Consider the following 16,212-nt stretch of genomic DNA (forward strand, 5'->3'; position numbering starts at 1 on the left):
GCCAAGGGCTGTGTTGCTTTTCTCTCTAAAAAACACCACATCTAAAAAGATGCTTAATTAACATCACTCTCTGATTGTTTGTGTTGATGTGTACCAGAAGACATCGGGCTTTTGCACCAATCAGACAAAGTAGAAATGAACGAATACCTCCCATGCCATGGGTAAGAGGATCATATTTGGGAAGGACTTATCTAGAAGAACACCAATTGGTGACCTGAACCATAGAGAAAGGGCTAAAGGTTCTTGAAGTAGTATCACTTGGAAATGTACTCATATGAATTTGTGGCCTCCAGCCCAGAGCTACCAAAGCAGAGATTTCGGGGGTGGTGCTTAAAAACCCGTGTTTTAACTAGTCCTCCAGGTGATTCCAGTGTGAGCTAAGGTTGGAAAACCACTGTTCTATTTACTTATTATACCTTAATTCTTGAACCAGGTAAATTATGGTAGGATAAGTTTGAGCTTTTCCTGGACTCATTGTGATACAGGCTGGAGTCAGCAGTTCATCTATCACTGGACCACCATATGTACCCTCTTTGACTTGTACAACATGTTAAAGATTTTAGACCTAGGGATTAGCATCAGTTATTCCAGTACTTAATTATGTCCAGATTTGTGTGTTTCCATTTACGTATTGAAAAAACATCATGGGAAATGGCCACGAGCATCTCTGGTGAAGGCGTGAGCTATTACTTAAAGTATACTGCACTGGTCACATTGAAGGGTCTCTTTCTCTATCAAAGGACTCTAGATTCATAAAATAGCTTAGGTCTGGGCATCATGTAAGAGATCACAATTCTCTACGTTAGTGAGCTGCAACTGCTATCAGACCTAGAATTTTTTTCTTGTATATGTAAATAAGTTAAAAATAAACCTTCCATCCTTAGGTGTGACTAATTAACAATCACCACACATCCCTGTGGGTTAATATTCTGACTGCTGCTTTGTCCTTGTGAATTTTTATAGCAATTACACCTAGTTTTAGCTGCTGATTTTTAAGTTCTACATCCTGGCCTTTCTCATGTAAGATCTTATTAATTATTCTCGTTAAAAATAGGGAGCCCAATTCTAGTGAAGCATCCTCTACCCTCATCTCTGACCTACAGAGTCAGCTACGACAACTTATGAAAGCTGTTGCTGCCTTGCGAATGCATCTTTTAATGATTTGGTGAAGACAGTAACCTCTGGGCCTTCCATAAGGGTAAGGTTCATGGGTGACTAAGCAGGTTCAAAGTAGATCCAGTCCAACATCTCCATCTCCTTGATATTTGGTCTTCTTCTAGTGCGCATCTAGTTCACCATTAAGTCCAGGCTTAAATTCACCATAGATTTAACACAACTCTTAGAAGCTCAAGTTAAAACATTAAATCATCCCTGAAGGACGTTGGTGAAGGAAGTCCTCTCGGTGGGCATAACTTTGAGTGATGTACCTGGTCGTTCACTTTGCTTGAAAGGAGGAATGGTCGGACGTGTGATTCTACACTGAGTCATGGCTGTGGCCATGGTTTGGCTCGATAGTCAGGGACTTGGAAGGAACATGATTAGAAAACTGGTGACAAGAAAATTTGGGGAAGAGGTATGTGGATAGACCACTATGAATGAGCAAAAAATGTGAAGATACTTGTATTCTATATTAATGCCTATCGAAGGGTGGCCTCAGCAGAGCATTTTGATAATCAAGTGGCTAAGATGACTTGCCTGTGGATATCAGTCAGCCTCTTTCCTTAGCCCCTTCTGTCATTGCCCAGTGGCTCCTGAGTAAAGTGGCCAGAGTGACAGGGATGAAAGTTATGCATGGGCTCAACAACGACGATTTTCATTCAGCAAGGCCAACCTGCCTAGAGCCACGACTGAGTGCCCAATCTGCCAGCAGAAGAAACCAACATCGACTCCTTGATATGGCACCATTCTCTGGGGTGACCAGCCGGCTACCTGGTGGCTGGTTGATTATACTGGACCCATTCCATCATGGAAAGGGCAGCATTTTGTCCTTAATGGAACAGACTCTTACTCTGAATATGGATTTGCCTTCCATTGCATGCAATACTTCTGCCAAAATACCATCTGTGAATTTATAGATGCTTTATCCAACATCACAGTATTACACACAACACAGCTGTGAGATTGAGGAACTTGCTTCACTTGAATGAAGTGCAGTAATGAGCCCCATGCTTGTGAAATTCACTACCTTTACCATGTTCCCCACCATCCTGAAGCAGCTGGATAGAAAGGATGACGGAATGGCCTTTAGAAGACTCAGTCACAGTTCCAGGTAGGTGACATTACCTTTTTGGGCTGGGACAAGGTTCTCCAGGAAGCTGTATATGCTCCGAATCAGTGTCCAGTATTAGTACTGTTTCTCCCATAGCCAGGAATTGCAGGTCCAGAAATCAAGAGGTGGAAATGAGAGTGGCACCAGTCACTATCACCCCTAATGACCCACTAACAAAATTTTTCCTTTGTCCCTGTGACCTTTTGCTCTGCTAGCCTAAATGTCTTAGGTCTAAGTGGAGGAATGCTTCCACCAGGAGACATAGCAATGATCCCATTCAACGAGAAGACTGCCACCTGGCCACTTTGTGCTTCTCAGACCTCTAAATGAACAGGTAAAGGAAGTTACTGTGCTTGTGGAGGTGATTGATCCTGACTATAAAGGAGAGATTGGACTGCTACTCCATAATGGAGGTAAGGAAGACTATGTCTGGATTCCTTACAGCATGTCTTAGTATTAGCATGCTCTGTGATTAAAGTCAATAGAAAATTACAGTTAGTCTCTGACTTATGATGGTTCAACTTATGACTTTTTGACTTTACCATCCAAAGCAATAGGTATTCGTTGCTTTCCTCAACTTACCATGGGACTATATGCAGATAAGCCCATAGTAAATTGAGCCCCATTACAAAGCCAGGAACATTTGTACAAAAACCCAATCCAGGTAGGACTACTCATGGCTCAGACCTTTGAGGAACAAAAGGTTAAGTCACCATCACCAGGTAAAGAACCATGGCCAGCTGAGGTGCTTGCTGAGGGTAAAGGGAATATGGAATGAGTAGTGGAAAAAGGTTATTACAAATACCAGCTGTGACCATGTGGTCAGTTATAGAACAGAGGACTGTAATTGTCATAAGCATTTCCTCCTTATTTTGTTATATGTTTATGTGTGTGTACAAATATCTTTCTTTCTTCCTATTATTCTTTGATCATGTAACATGAGATGTATTGACTTTGTACCATAGAATTTAAGTATTGTTAGCTTTCCATCATAGTATTTAAGTTATAGGGTATCAAAGAGAAGAGCAAACATCACTAGAGGAGTTTGCATCTTCTTCCGGGGAAAGGGTTAGTGCCTCTTTGATTGTATGCAGGATAGTTGTGTCATGTTAGGTAGAAGTATGACCTTTTACTCTCTTTATCTGGAGATTAAACATGGTTTAAGGAAATCTATATGGGTGCCAAGTTGACAAGAGGTAGACTTGTGATGGTTAGTTTTATGTCAATTTGGTTGGGCCATGGTGCCCAGGTATTTGGTCAAACATTATTCTGGATGTTTCTGTGAGGGTATTCTTTGTGGGGTGAGATTAATATTTAAATTAATGGACTTTGAATAAAGCAGGCTACCCTCCATAATATGGGTGGGCCTCATCCAATCAGTTGAAGGCTTCAGCAAAACAAAGACTGACCTCCCATAAGCAAGAAGGAATTCTGTCAGTAGATGGACTTCTGACTTGAACTCCAACATCAGCTCCTCCCTCAGTCTCCAGCCTGCTGGTCCATCCTGCAGATTTTGGACTTGCCATCTTCCATAATCCATGAGATTTATTTTCCTTAAAATAAATCTCTCAGTCGGGCATGGTGGCTCATGCCTGTAATCCCAGCTCTTTGGCAGGCTGAGTCGGGCAGATCACCTGAGGTAAGGAGTTCAAGACCAGTCTGGCCAACATGGTGAAACCCTATCTCTACTGAAAATACAAAGCTTAGGCAGGGGTGGTGGTGTATGCTTGTCATCCTAGCTACTCGGGAGGGTGAGACACGAGAAGCGCTCGAACCTGGGAGACAGGGGTCACAGTGAGCCAAGATTGTGCCACTGCATTCCAGCCTGGGCAACCAGAGTGAAACTCCATCTCAAAAAATAAATAAATAAATAAATAAACAAATAAAATAAAAATAAATAAATAAATATCTCATACTCTCTACACATTCCATATGTCTCATTTCTCTGGAGAACCCTAGTATAAGGGCCTCTAAGACAATGGGACAAGCTGACTCCTCATACTCTGAAGTAGATAAATGGAGTAGGAGTGAGGAGGCTTTAGAGTCACCTGACAACATTGCTGCACATCAGGGTATTTAGATACAAGGAAGAGGGGCCTTTGTTTTCACATCCCCCAGTCTGCCCACCTAACTCTAGGGCTAGCAAGGTACCTATGGGAGCCCATTTTCCTGGGGACCAGCCTTAGGGAGTGAGTCTCCACTGCTTTCTCCACTAAGAGGGGATGTGCCCCTGATGTTGAGCTTAGGCCCCTCCTTCAGAGATCACCTGGAACATTCCTGTCAGGTCTCTCAGATGAGGAAACTCAGGCCCAGCAGGGGAAGGGACCTACCCAAGGTTGCTCAGTTACATTTAGAACTAAGGTAATTACATATCAGAACTAAAATTGATGGTCAGATTCTTACTCTAGTGTACCGAACATCAACACACCATACTGCTCACCTATTTTTACCTCAGTTTATTTATTGTTTTATTCAGAAGAGGACCCCATGCTGAAAAGCACAGAGCTAAAAGGGAATTGATTTAGCTTTTTGTACTCAAAAAGTGAGTTTTTAAAATATTCAGGGGATGGTTACTGATCTAAAGGGCTTTACTGTCCCATCAAGGTAAACACTTTGATGAACAGTGTGATTGTAAATTGTAATTCCTGATGTCATGAGCTGGTTAACAAAAATTTCAAAGATAATCAGTGACAAGTACTCTTACAATGGTTATAAATCAAAACATCATGCTCCATTTTGTGTTTTAGTTGCAGAGGTGTTCAAAATTAGTCACATGGTACAGCGAAGATTTAATGCCATTTAGGCTGTCACCAGAAATATGTACAAAAAAATTACAAGGCTATACTGACAGTTTAACTGGTGATTGAGGAAATTTGGGGTGCTACAGTCTCTTCTTGAATAGTTTCAGGTATAGTCAACCTTAAAGATGAGGTCCAGATAAGAGACTCCCAAGCTTTTTTGGCTTCTATACTGTATAATTTTTGTGATTTTTAATATTTTCTGTTGATGTCCCCAGTTTACCAGATATTATATGCTGTGAGAAGTATATTGAGCACCTTATTAAGCCAGGATTAATGAAGCAAAATTTATATATCTAGGCTCCCATATTAAATTAGAAATAAAAGCTGTCGAGGTCTTCAAGAAATTCTGCCATTTTTATTTCTGTTTAAAATGTTTTCAAATTTAGCATCATTATTTTATATCATTAGATTGAGAGATTCATGTTGAGAATTTTCATGCCTGTGGCAATTACAGTGTTGTATCCTTTTTCATTCTGGATATTGGTTTATTTGTGCCTTCTCTCCTCCTGATTAGTCTTGCCAAAGATTAATCAATTTTATTGTTCTTCGTATAGAGTTAACTTTTGGTTCTATTGATCTCTCAACTGTTCTTTGTTTCTTTACTTCATTAATTTCTGCTGTTATTTTCATCATTTCCTTCCTTCTACTTTTTTGGGGTTTAATTTATTTTTCCAACCTTCCAAGATTAACACTCAGATGATTGACCTTTGTTTTTTGTTTTTGTTTGTTTGTTTGTTTGTTTATTTTTGAGACGGAGTCTTGCTCTGTTGCCCAGGCTGGAGTGCAGTGGCACAATCTCTGCTCACTGCAAGCTCTGCCTCCTGGTTTCACACCATTCTCTTGCCTCAGCCTCCTGAGTAGCTGGGACTACAGGCGCCCGCCACTATGCTAGGTTAATTTTTTTTTTTTTTTTTTTTTTTACATTTTTAGTAGAGATGGGGTTTCACTGTGTTAGCCAGGATGGTCTCTATCTCCTGACCTCGTGATCCACCCGCCTTGGCCTCCCAAAGTGCTTGGATTACAGGCGTGAGCCGCTGCACCTGACCAGACCTCTGTTTTTCTTATATATGCATTTAAAGTCATAAATTTCCTTCTAAGCCTAGCTTTAGCTGCATCCCACACATTGTGATGTCATATACTTATTATTATTTAATTCAAAATATTTTAGTTTCCACTGTGGTTCTTCTTTGACCCATAGGTTATTTAGATGTATATTACTTAATGTCTAAACATTTGGGAATTTTAAAAGTTATGCTTTTGATACTGATACATAGGTAATTTTTACTGTGATATTAGAACACATCCTGTATAATTTCAACACTCTGGGTACGGTGTGGTGGCTTATGCCTGTAATCCCAGCACTTTGGGAGGCCAAGGTGGGAGGATCACTTGAGCCCAGGAGTTCAAGACCAACCTAGGCAACATTGGGAGACCCCTGTCTCTACAAAAAATAAAAACAAATTAGCTGGGTGTAGTGGCACGCACTTGTAGTCCCAACTACTCAGGAGACTGAGGTGGGAAGATTGCTTGAACGTGGGAGGTTGAGGCTGCAGTGAGCCCTGACTATACCACTGCACTCCAGCCTGGGTGCCAGGGTAAGACTCTATCTCAAAACAAGAAACAAAAACAAAAACAAAAAACAAAAAACACACCCCCCAAATGCTGGAATTTGTTGAGACTTAATTTTTGAACCTACCGGGTGCGGTGGCTCATGTTTGTAATCCCAGCACTTTGGGAGGACTTGGCGGTCAGATCACTTGAGGTCAGGAGTTTGAGACCAGCCTGGCCAACATGGTGAAACTCCGTCTCTACTAAAAATACAAAAATTAGCTAGGCATGGTGACGCGCACCTATAATCCCAGCTACTTGGGAGGCTGAGGCATGAGAATCACTGGAACTCAGGAAGCAGAGGCTGCAGTGAGTCAAGATTGCACCACTGCACTCCAGCTTGGGCAACAGAGCGAGACTCTGTCTCAAAAATAACATTGTTTCTGAACCAGCATTATATGGTCAATTTTGGAAAAGTGTTCCCATGTTCACCTGAAAAGAATGTGGATTTGCTATAGACAATAGCAAAGACATGAAATCAACATAGGTGCTCATCAACAGTGGATTGGATAAAGAGAATGTGGTAGATATACACCATGGAATACTAAGCAGCCATGCAAAAGAATGAGATTACGTGTTTTGCAGTAGCATGGATGCAGCTAGAGGTCATTATCCTAGGCAAATTAACATAGAAGACCAAATATCACATGCTCTCGCTTATAAGTGAGAGCTAAACATTGGGTACACATGAACACAAAGATGGGAACAACAGACACTGGAGACTCCAAAAGAGGGGAGGTAGGGAAGTGGGGCAAAGACTGAAGAACTTTCTATCAGGTACTATGTTCAGTATCTGGGTGATGAGATCAGTACTGCATAAGTATATACCCTTGTAACACACCTGCACATGTACCCCCTGAATCTAAAATGAAAATTTAAAAAAGAATGTGCATTCTGCATTTATTCTTAAAGTGTGTGTATAATCAGATCATGTTTGTTAAAATCTTCCCATATTGTTACTTGTCTTTTGTCTACTTATTCTATCAGTACTACTACAAGAAGCGTGTTAGCGTCTTTTACCAAGGCTGGGCTCTTGTCTTGGTGAGTGCTATCCTATTTCCAAGTCTCCTTTATTCCTAGAGTCTCAGTTCTTTAGGGACTTCAAATGAAATCCTGAGTGTTTACCATGCATGGCCCTTTCTTCCTGGTGGTCCTGAATATTTACTCCTCCCAGCTGTAGGAGACTGCAGTAAACTCTACCCAGCTTCTCAGCTGTTCCTTCACAGATTTCTGTGCAGTGCCGGGTGCCCAGTCTCTCAGCTGTTGCCTTAGAGTTTACAAGAGCAAGAGTGGTGCCTCCACCAGGCTTGCTAGTCTGTGTCTCCCTCCTCTCCGGGATCTTGGCCCCTCAGGTTCACTGTCCAGATGGCTCTTGCACAGCTTCGAACAGGTTTTATTTTCCTTACTATTATCCAGTTTTAAGCAGGTCTCTCCTTGCTGGAAGTGAAAATCCTTTTCCAGAGAATTTTTATCTCTTTTAAAAATAGGTAAGAATTTAAAATTCAAAAAATTAAGAGTAAGTTGACCCCAGTGGAAAGAAATACCTTCCTTACAAGGTTCAACTAAGAGCCCAAACCACAGATACGATTAACTGATAATTCATTTAGTGAGATTTTTCACTATGTGTTCCTCCTCCCCAATTTTATTTATTATATGAACAACAATAACAAAGAAGCAATTAATAGCCCATGATATCATTCTTCTAAATAAAAATGCACCTCTGTTTTTATTTTTATTTTGGGGTATGTACTTTTATAACATGTCCATTGTTCATGCGTAAATTCTATCTATGGTGTCAATAAATAAATTGATGTATCATATACATTGATGTAGTTTTTCCCTTAACATCACTTCATAAAAATATTCTATCACGCCAGGCGTAGTGGCTTATGCCTGTAATCCCAGCAATTTGGGAGGCAGAGGCGGGCAGATCACTTGAGGTCGGGAGTTTGAGACCATCCTGGCCAACATGGTGAAACCCTGTCTCTATGAAAAATACAAAAATTAGCCAGGCATGGTGCCACACGCCTGTATTCCCAGCTACTCGGAAGGCTGAGGTAGGAGAATTGCTTGAACCTGGGAGGTGGAGGTTGCAATGAGCTGAGATCGCACCACTGCACTCGGGCCTGGTGACGGAGTGAGACTTCGTCTCAAAAAAAAAAAAAATTATATGTATATATAACATTCTATCAGTCTATGTAATCCTAATTTTAATAGCTATATCACATAACCTGAATTGTCTTATATACTTGTCATGAAACTTCTATTTACTCTGTAAATTGCCAGCATATCTACTTATTTGATCAATCTTTATTTTTAAAATTGAGTGTATCATAAATACTTAAAAACGATTTTCCTTAGGCCCAGTGTGGTGTCTCACGCCTGTAATCGCAGCACTTTGGGAGGCCGAGGCAGGTGGATCATGAGATCAGGAGATCGAGACCATCCTGGCTAACACAGTGAAACCCCATCTCTACTAAAAATACAAAAAATTAGCTGGACGTGGTGGTGGATGCCTGTAGTCCTAGCTACTCAGAAGGCTGAGGCAGGAGAATGGCATGAACTCAAGAGGCGGAGCTTGCAGTGAGCTGAGATGGGGCCACTGCATTCCAGCCTGGGCGACAGAGGAAGACTCCATCAAAAAACAAAAAACAAACAAAAAAACAAACAAAAAAAGGCTTTCCTTTTAAATCTGTGCTATTTTATTTTTCAAAGTTTTTTTTCCCCATACAGTTAAATTTGTCATTCTTGTGATTTCTTGTATTGCAGAAAAACCAAACCACAGCTGGCTCTTTGCATTTGCTGAGAATGTATTTTAGAGTGCCCACACAGCAAAAGAGTCTATGATTATTGCACTAAACCACACCAAGCATCGTGAGGAAATGAGGATGAGGACATGCTCTTGCTCTGGAGTGACTTGCGCCCTCAAGGGAGGGCTAAGTGTTCCTTGCACATAATCTACTTGTGTTATCCCAACTGTGGTGAGGAGGTAACAGAGACATCAAGAAAGGACCTGGGAAACAGTGTGAAAAGTCTTCAGGGGAAAACGAAGTAAGTATTCTTCTTAACTGTCCTTCATGTTTGGGGGAATCAGGCAAGACTTTACTGAGAAGTTAAGTGAATAGAAATTGTTGGTAAAGAAGACAGTTCCAGGCAGAGGGAAACGTACGGGTCACAATGTGGAAGCTTGTGAGAGCATCAAGTGTCAAGGAAACAAGGCATGCTTAGCATGTAGGGGAATGAGAGGAATGGAGAACAGTGGAGGCAAAGGTGGCCAAGTGACGTTGAAGCCTTTCTTATTTTTTTGCCCAATCAAAATTCCTCTTCTCTGAGTGCTGACATCAGCAAACAACTGCCTGGAATGAGGTTTGACTCTCTCTGAGGGCTTTTGAATTTTCAACTGGATGAATCTAACTGGTGTAGAGCATATGGAAAATCTTTTTTAAGTAGGAACTTCTGTACGTATTCCAGACCATCAGCTCCTCCTCTCGGGGTTCCATTCCCATCCTTTCCTTTCTTTTGCAATTTGGACTCAGTAAAAATAAATATTTATTGCTTAAATTGGCACAGAGAACCATGACATTTTCATCAGCCAGTTAATGAGAACTTATGAATACCTTTTTATTAAGAGAACTGAAGTTAAATATGAACTCAGATCAGCGTTCTCAAGTTGCATGTGACTGTTTCGAGAACTGAGATCTCAACATTACATCATTATGCTAGATGTGGAGCACAGAGAAGTCATTGATTACTGTCAGTTACAGTTCTGAACTCTTGAGTTATGATATCAGAATATTATTTATTTGTTCTTTATGGAGCAAAATTTAAAAGGAATCAGGCTGGGCATGGTGGCTCATGCCTGTAATCCCAGCACTTCGGGAGGCAGAGGCAGGTGGATCACCTGAGGCCAGGAGTTTGAGACCAGCTTGGCTAACATGGTAAAATCTTGTCTCTAGTAAAAATACAAAAATTTCCTGGGTGTGGTTGTGCACACTTGTAATCCCAGGTACTTGGGAGGCTGAGGCAGGAGAATGGCTTGAACCTGGGAGGCAGAAGCTTCAGTGAGCCAAGATCACGCCATTGCACTCCAGCCTGGGCAATAAAGTGAGACCGTCTCAAAAAAAAAAAAATAAAAACAAATAAAAGGAATCAGCACTGCATCTTTCGCCCTAAAAGTAAACTTTCATCATTCTTAATTCTTGTTTTTTTCCCCATGACTACTATACTGCATGTGTCATCCCCATTGTCCCTTCCTGTGTCCATGGCAGAAATTACCAGTTCATCTTGAGGACTTTACAGCTGAACCGCAATATGGCCTTAAAGCCTTCGCAACCTGAGTCCCAGGCATCACAATTCATGGATTGTATGTGTTTGTGAGATGAAACGTATTTACTTCCCCAGCATCATTTCTACATTCTCCTTTTTAAATTTTTTTGAGACAGAGTCTCACTTTGTTGCCAGGCTGGATTGCAGTGGTGTCATCTTGGCTCACTGTAACCTCCGTCTCCAGGTTCAAGTGATTCTCCTGCCTCAGCCTCCTGAGTAGCTCGATTATAGGCACGTGCCACCAAGCCCAGCTAATTTTTGTATTTGTAGTAGAGACGGGGTTTCAACATATAGGCCAGGATGGTCTTGATCTCCTGGCCCGTTGCCGACTCGAGCTCCGGTCGCCTGCTCTGGGGCTCCTTCCCTGCCCGCCCGGGACCCTGACCATGGTCTCATCCCCGCCCGGATCCGCGCGGCCCAGCGGGCGCCCAGAAGGAGCAGGCGGCGCGGGGGCGCGCTGGGCGGGGGAGGCGTGGCCGGAGCCGCAGCTGCCTGCGGGCTGGGACTGCTCGGCCGCCTCCTGCCCGGCGAGCAGCTCAGGTGGGCCGGGGTGGCGGCGCCCAGTGGCAAGGCGAGGTTACACGGCGGCAGGGTCTCTGCAGGCTGGTGGGTGCGGGGCGGCCCCGGAGGCGCGTTAGAGCTCCGGGCTGGCGCAACCGCCTGTGGATCTGCCGGGGATTGGATCTGACCCACGCTGGGGTGCGCGGGACCGGTTGGGGCTGGGCCTGGGCCTGGGGAGGGAAGGGTGTCCGATCCCCGGGTTCTCCGTAGGAGAGGGGTCTGGAGCACCGAAGGAGGTGGAGGCTGGAGGCCTGGGCTCCTCTGGGTGCTCGCGAAGGAGAAGGGCTGGGGGGTCCGGATATCTGGTTTCACAAGGGCCGGGGGATGGGGGATCCAAAGAGGGGATCTGGGTTCCTGGATCCTCGCTGGAAGAGGGGTCTCAGAGGTCTAGATTCCTGGGCTGTCGAAGAGGAAGGGTCTGGGAGGGGTGCTGTTTCTGGTTTTTTTAAAGAGGGGCGTCTTCAAATCTGGGTCCCCAGTATGGGTGCGGGGAGTAACTTTGATTTCTGCCTTCGCAAAGGAGGCGCCTGGGTGCCGGGAGATCCCCACGCTTTCCTGGGTTCTCAAAGGAGAGAAGAGCTGGAGGCCTGTGCGCTCATAGGAGAGGGGCTGGGGGTGGATTCCTGTCTCCAAGGAGGAAGGGGCTGGAGTCCGGGTTCCTAGGTTCTCAAAGGAGAGGAGCTGAGTCTCGGACTCCATCATCCTCAAAAACTGGGGTCTAGAGGGCTGGGTTCCTGGATCCTCGAAGAGGGAGGAGGCAGGGGGCCTGGATTCCTGGGTTCTCACTGTGAATCTCTGCCCCTCCCCCAGACCATGTCGCCTGAAGAATGGACGTATCTAGTGGTTCTTCTTATCTCCATCCCCATCAGCTTCCTCTTTAAGAAAGCCGGTGAGTCAGGCTCCCTCCGCAGTGGAAAATAAAGGGGGAGACCCTCTGGAAGGTTCCAGGCTTATGCTGTCCCTTCCCCCTGCAGGTCCTGGGCTGAAGAGATGGGAGGCAGCTGCTGTGGGCCTGGGGCTCACCTTGTTCACCTGTGGCCCCCACACTTTGCATTCTCTGATCACCATCCTTGGGACCTAGGCCCTCATTCAGGCCCAGCCCTGGTGAGAATTTGATGGAGGGAGGAGAGGGAGAGGAGGGCAGAGGAGGAAGTAACCTGTTTCCTCTTTGGGTCTTTCTCAGCTTCTGCCTCATCTCTGGCTGTCTGGCTGTCTCTTGTTGATCAGCTCCTTTCTCTGTTTCATGTTTTTTTTTCTTTCTTTCTTTCTTTTTTGAGATGGAGTTTCGCTCTTATTGCCCAGGCTGGAGTTCAATGGTGCGATCTCAGCTCACTGCAACCTCCACCTCCCGGGTTCAAGCGATTCTCTTGCCCCAGCCTCCCGAGTAGCTGGGATTACAGGCATGCACCACCATGCCTGGCTAATTTTGTATTTTTAGTAGAGATGGGGTTTCTCCACATTGGTCAGGCTGGTTTCGAACTCCTGACCTTGTGATCTGCCTGCCTCAGCCTCCCAAAGTGCTGGAATTACGGGCGTGAGCCACCGTATCCAGCCTCTTCATCTGCTTTTCTTCCTCCCCCGCCTTCTGCATCTGGTCCCTGTGTGTTTGTCCCAGTACGCTACATCCATGTCATGGAGAGAGGTGGGTGGTGTGTCTGCTGGCCCTGCCACCATTCATATTCATTCATATCCACACCCCTCTTCTTGAGCCCTGGACCTTGGAAATAAAGAAAAAGTGGAGGATTGCAAGGTCTTCACCTGAAGCTTCTCTGAACCTCATTCTTCTCTGTTGCTGTGTGTTTCTGTGTGGCTGAGCCTCTTCTCCCCATTTCAATCATACTCATTCCATCCCTACATCCACCCTCCAGTCCTCTCTCTCTGCCCTTCTGTGTTTTTGTCTCTGAATGAATGGGGAGAGTTGGGGGAGGATTGGTGGCTGGACTCGGGGAGTGGGTGGCCAAGGCTGAGACTTATGTGCCCAACACAACGCACCTCCTGCTTTTGCCCAGCTCCTGCCCCACCCTGGCTCTGGCCTGGACCTTCTCCTATCTCCTGTTCTTCCGAGCCTTCAGCCTGCTGGGCCTGCCAACTCCCACGCCCTTCACCAATGCCATCCAGCTGCTACTGACGCTGAAGGTCAGACTTGGGGCTTGCCACTCCCCTCCAGCCTCCCTGTGGGACCCTTCACCTCCCCACTTTACCTCCCCCTCCAGCTGCTCCTGGATTTTACCTCCTGCACACCCTGGGGGTGGGTCGCCACCACACTGCTGCCCTGGGCATAGGGTTCCCCATTCACATGCTCTTGGGCAGGTCTTCACCTCCCAGCTCCTCCTGGGGTGAGGAAATAACCCATGTGGGGTAACAGTAGGTGCCATTGGGTGCTTGCTGTGAGCCAGAGGCCCAGCTGGGTGGTTTACCAACATGCTGTCCTTGAATCTCTGTAGCTAGCTATTTTGCAAAGGAGAAAAACCAGCTCTGGGGAGAAGGTACTTGTTGAAGGGCACAAAACTAGGGCATCCAGGTCTGGCTCCTGGTCACCTGGGAAGATGGGTGAAAACAGACTCCCAGGGCCCACCCCAGACCCACAGAGTCACAGTTTCCTACTGGAGGCTTATCTGTGAACACAGCGGTCATGCTAGGTAGGGAGCAGCCTCCACAGCATTCAGCGTGCCCCACGGGAGCTCAGCAGTGGCAGGAGTAGGTTGGATGAGAGAGGGGTTAGAGGAGGAGCATTTCAGGCCGTAGGGATGACGTGTGTGGAGGGGAGCAGGATGGGTTCACCTGCTGCACCAGCCACATCCGCTTTCTGGGAAGAGCAAAAGGGAATGGGCAGCAGGGCTGACACCATGCTAGGTCTGGCTGGCGACCGTGAGGACTTGGGACTTCTTCCCATGGAGGACTGAGATCTGCTGGAAGAGGGGATTTTTGGTTTGCTGCCAGAAGAGGCAATGTGACCAGTTTCTAATGTTTACAAATACTAGTTCTGGCCAGGCGCGGTGGCTTACGCCTGTAATCCCAGCACTTTGGGAGGCTGAGGCAGGCGGATCACCTGAGGTGGGGAGTTTGAGACCAGCCTGACCAAAATGGAGAAACCCTGTCTCTACTAAAAATACAAAAAATTAGCCGGGCGTGGTGGCACACACCTGTAATCCCAGCTACTCGGGAAGCTGAGGCAGGAGAATTGCTTGAACCCAGGAGGCAGAGGTTGTGGTGAGCTGAGATCGCGCCATTGCACTCCAGCCTGGGCGACAAGAGCGAAACTCCGTCTCAAAAACAAATAAATAGAAATACTCATTCTAGGCCAGGTGCTCACGCCTTGGCTCACGCCTTTAATCCCAGCACTTTGGGAGGCTGATGTGGGTGGATTACCTGAGGTCAGGAGTTTGAGACCAGTCTGGCCAACATACTAAAACTCCATCTCTACTAAAAATACAAAAATGAGCCGGTGTGGTGGCTCACACCTGTAATCCCAGCTACTTGGGAGGTTGAGGCAGGAGAATTGCTTGAACCTGGAAGGTGGAGGTTGCAGTGAGCCAAGATCCCACCATCGCATTCCAGCCTGGGCCTCCCCGGGCGAGACTCCATCTCAAAAAATAAAAATAAAAAAATACTGGTTCTGGATGTTGAAGGAGAATTGAAGTGGAACAGGGCGAGATGGAATGGACTCGGATAAAGGGATCCTCCTTTATCCAAGTCCAGGTGACAGACTGTGGTGCCTTGATACAGGCTGTCAGCTATGGGTAGGTCTGAGCTGCAGCAGGAAATGCGCATTTGGGATGATTGAAGGAGTGGCCACCGTGTGGGCAGGATGTAGAGAAGCGAAAAGGGATGGTGCCAGCTGGGTGCGGTGGCTCATGCCTGTAATCCGAGCACTTTGGGAGGCCGAGGTGGGCGGATCACGAGGTTGAGAGATTGAGACCATCCTGGCTAACATGGTGAAACCCCATCTCTACTAAAAATACAAAAAATTAGCCGGGCGTGGTGGCCGGCGCCTGTAGTCCCAGCTACTGGGGAGGCTGAGGCAGCAGAATGGGTGAACCCGGGAGGCGGAGCTTGCAGTGAGCCAAGATAGTGCCACTACACTCCATCCTGGGTGACAGAGCAAGACTGCCTCAAAAAAAAAGGGATGGTGCCTGAACCCCAGACCAGCAGCAGGAGCCATTTCCAACTCAAGGCCCAGGGGAAGTGGGTCAGGTTGTGGTACCTCGATGGAAAAAGGGTTGTGTAGGCCTGGTGCAGTGACTCATACTTGTACAATCCCAGTGCTTTGGGAGGTCATAGTGGGAGGATTGCTGGAGGCCAGGAGTTTAAGACCAGCCTGGGCGATATAGTGAGACTCTGTCTCTAAAAAAAAAAATAATTTTTTTTTTTAAGACAGAATCTCGCTCTGTCACCCAGGCTGGAGGGCAGTGGTATGATGTCACTGCAACCTCTGCCTCCCAGGTTCCAGCGATTCTCCCACTTCAGCCTCTCGAGTAGCTGGAACTACAGGCACCCACCACCACACCTGGCTAATCTTTATATTTTTAGTAGAGACGGGGTTTCACTGTCTTGGCTGGGCTGGTCTCAAACCCCTGACATCAAGTGATCTGCCCGCCTAGGCCAACCAAAGTGCTGGGATTACAGGCGTGAGCCACCACATCACAC

At 45.8% G+C, this 16,212-nt stretch overlaps 1 protein-coding gene and 1 long non-coding RNA gene across 3 annotated transcripts in view; one reads left to right on the plus strand and one right to left on the minus strand.

Annotated features, from left to right (window-relative positions):
- LOC139361334 (sterile alpha motif domain-containing protein 1-like) overlaps positions 1-16,212 on the minus strand; it is a 166,162-nt gene that overhangs the window by 76,076 nt on the left and 73,874 nt on the right. The gene's annotated exons all lie outside the window — the stretch shown is intronic.
- On the plus strand, positions 11,420-14,802 carry LOC139361340 (uncharacterized). 2 transcript variants are annotated; one of them, XR_011618897.1, is made up of 4 exons: positions 11,420-11,544; positions 12,376-12,454; positions 12,540-12,669; positions 13,575-14,802. It is a non-coding gene; the product is annotated as an uncharacterized lncRNA (long non-coding RNA). The 2 variants fall into 2 exon arrangements; XR_011618898.1 differs by lacking the exon at positions 11,420-11,544 and adding an exon at positions 11,734-11,801.

Source organism: Macaca nemestrina, unplaced genomic scaffold (genome assembly GCF_043159975.1).
Source record: "Macaca nemestrina isolate mMacNem1 unplaced genomic scaffold, mMacNem.hap1 Scaffold_44, whole genome shotgun sequence".
In the NCBI taxonomy this organism is placed as follows: domain Eukaryota; kingdom Metazoa; phylum Chordata; class Mammalia; order Primates; family Cercopithecidae; genus Macaca; species Macaca nemestrina.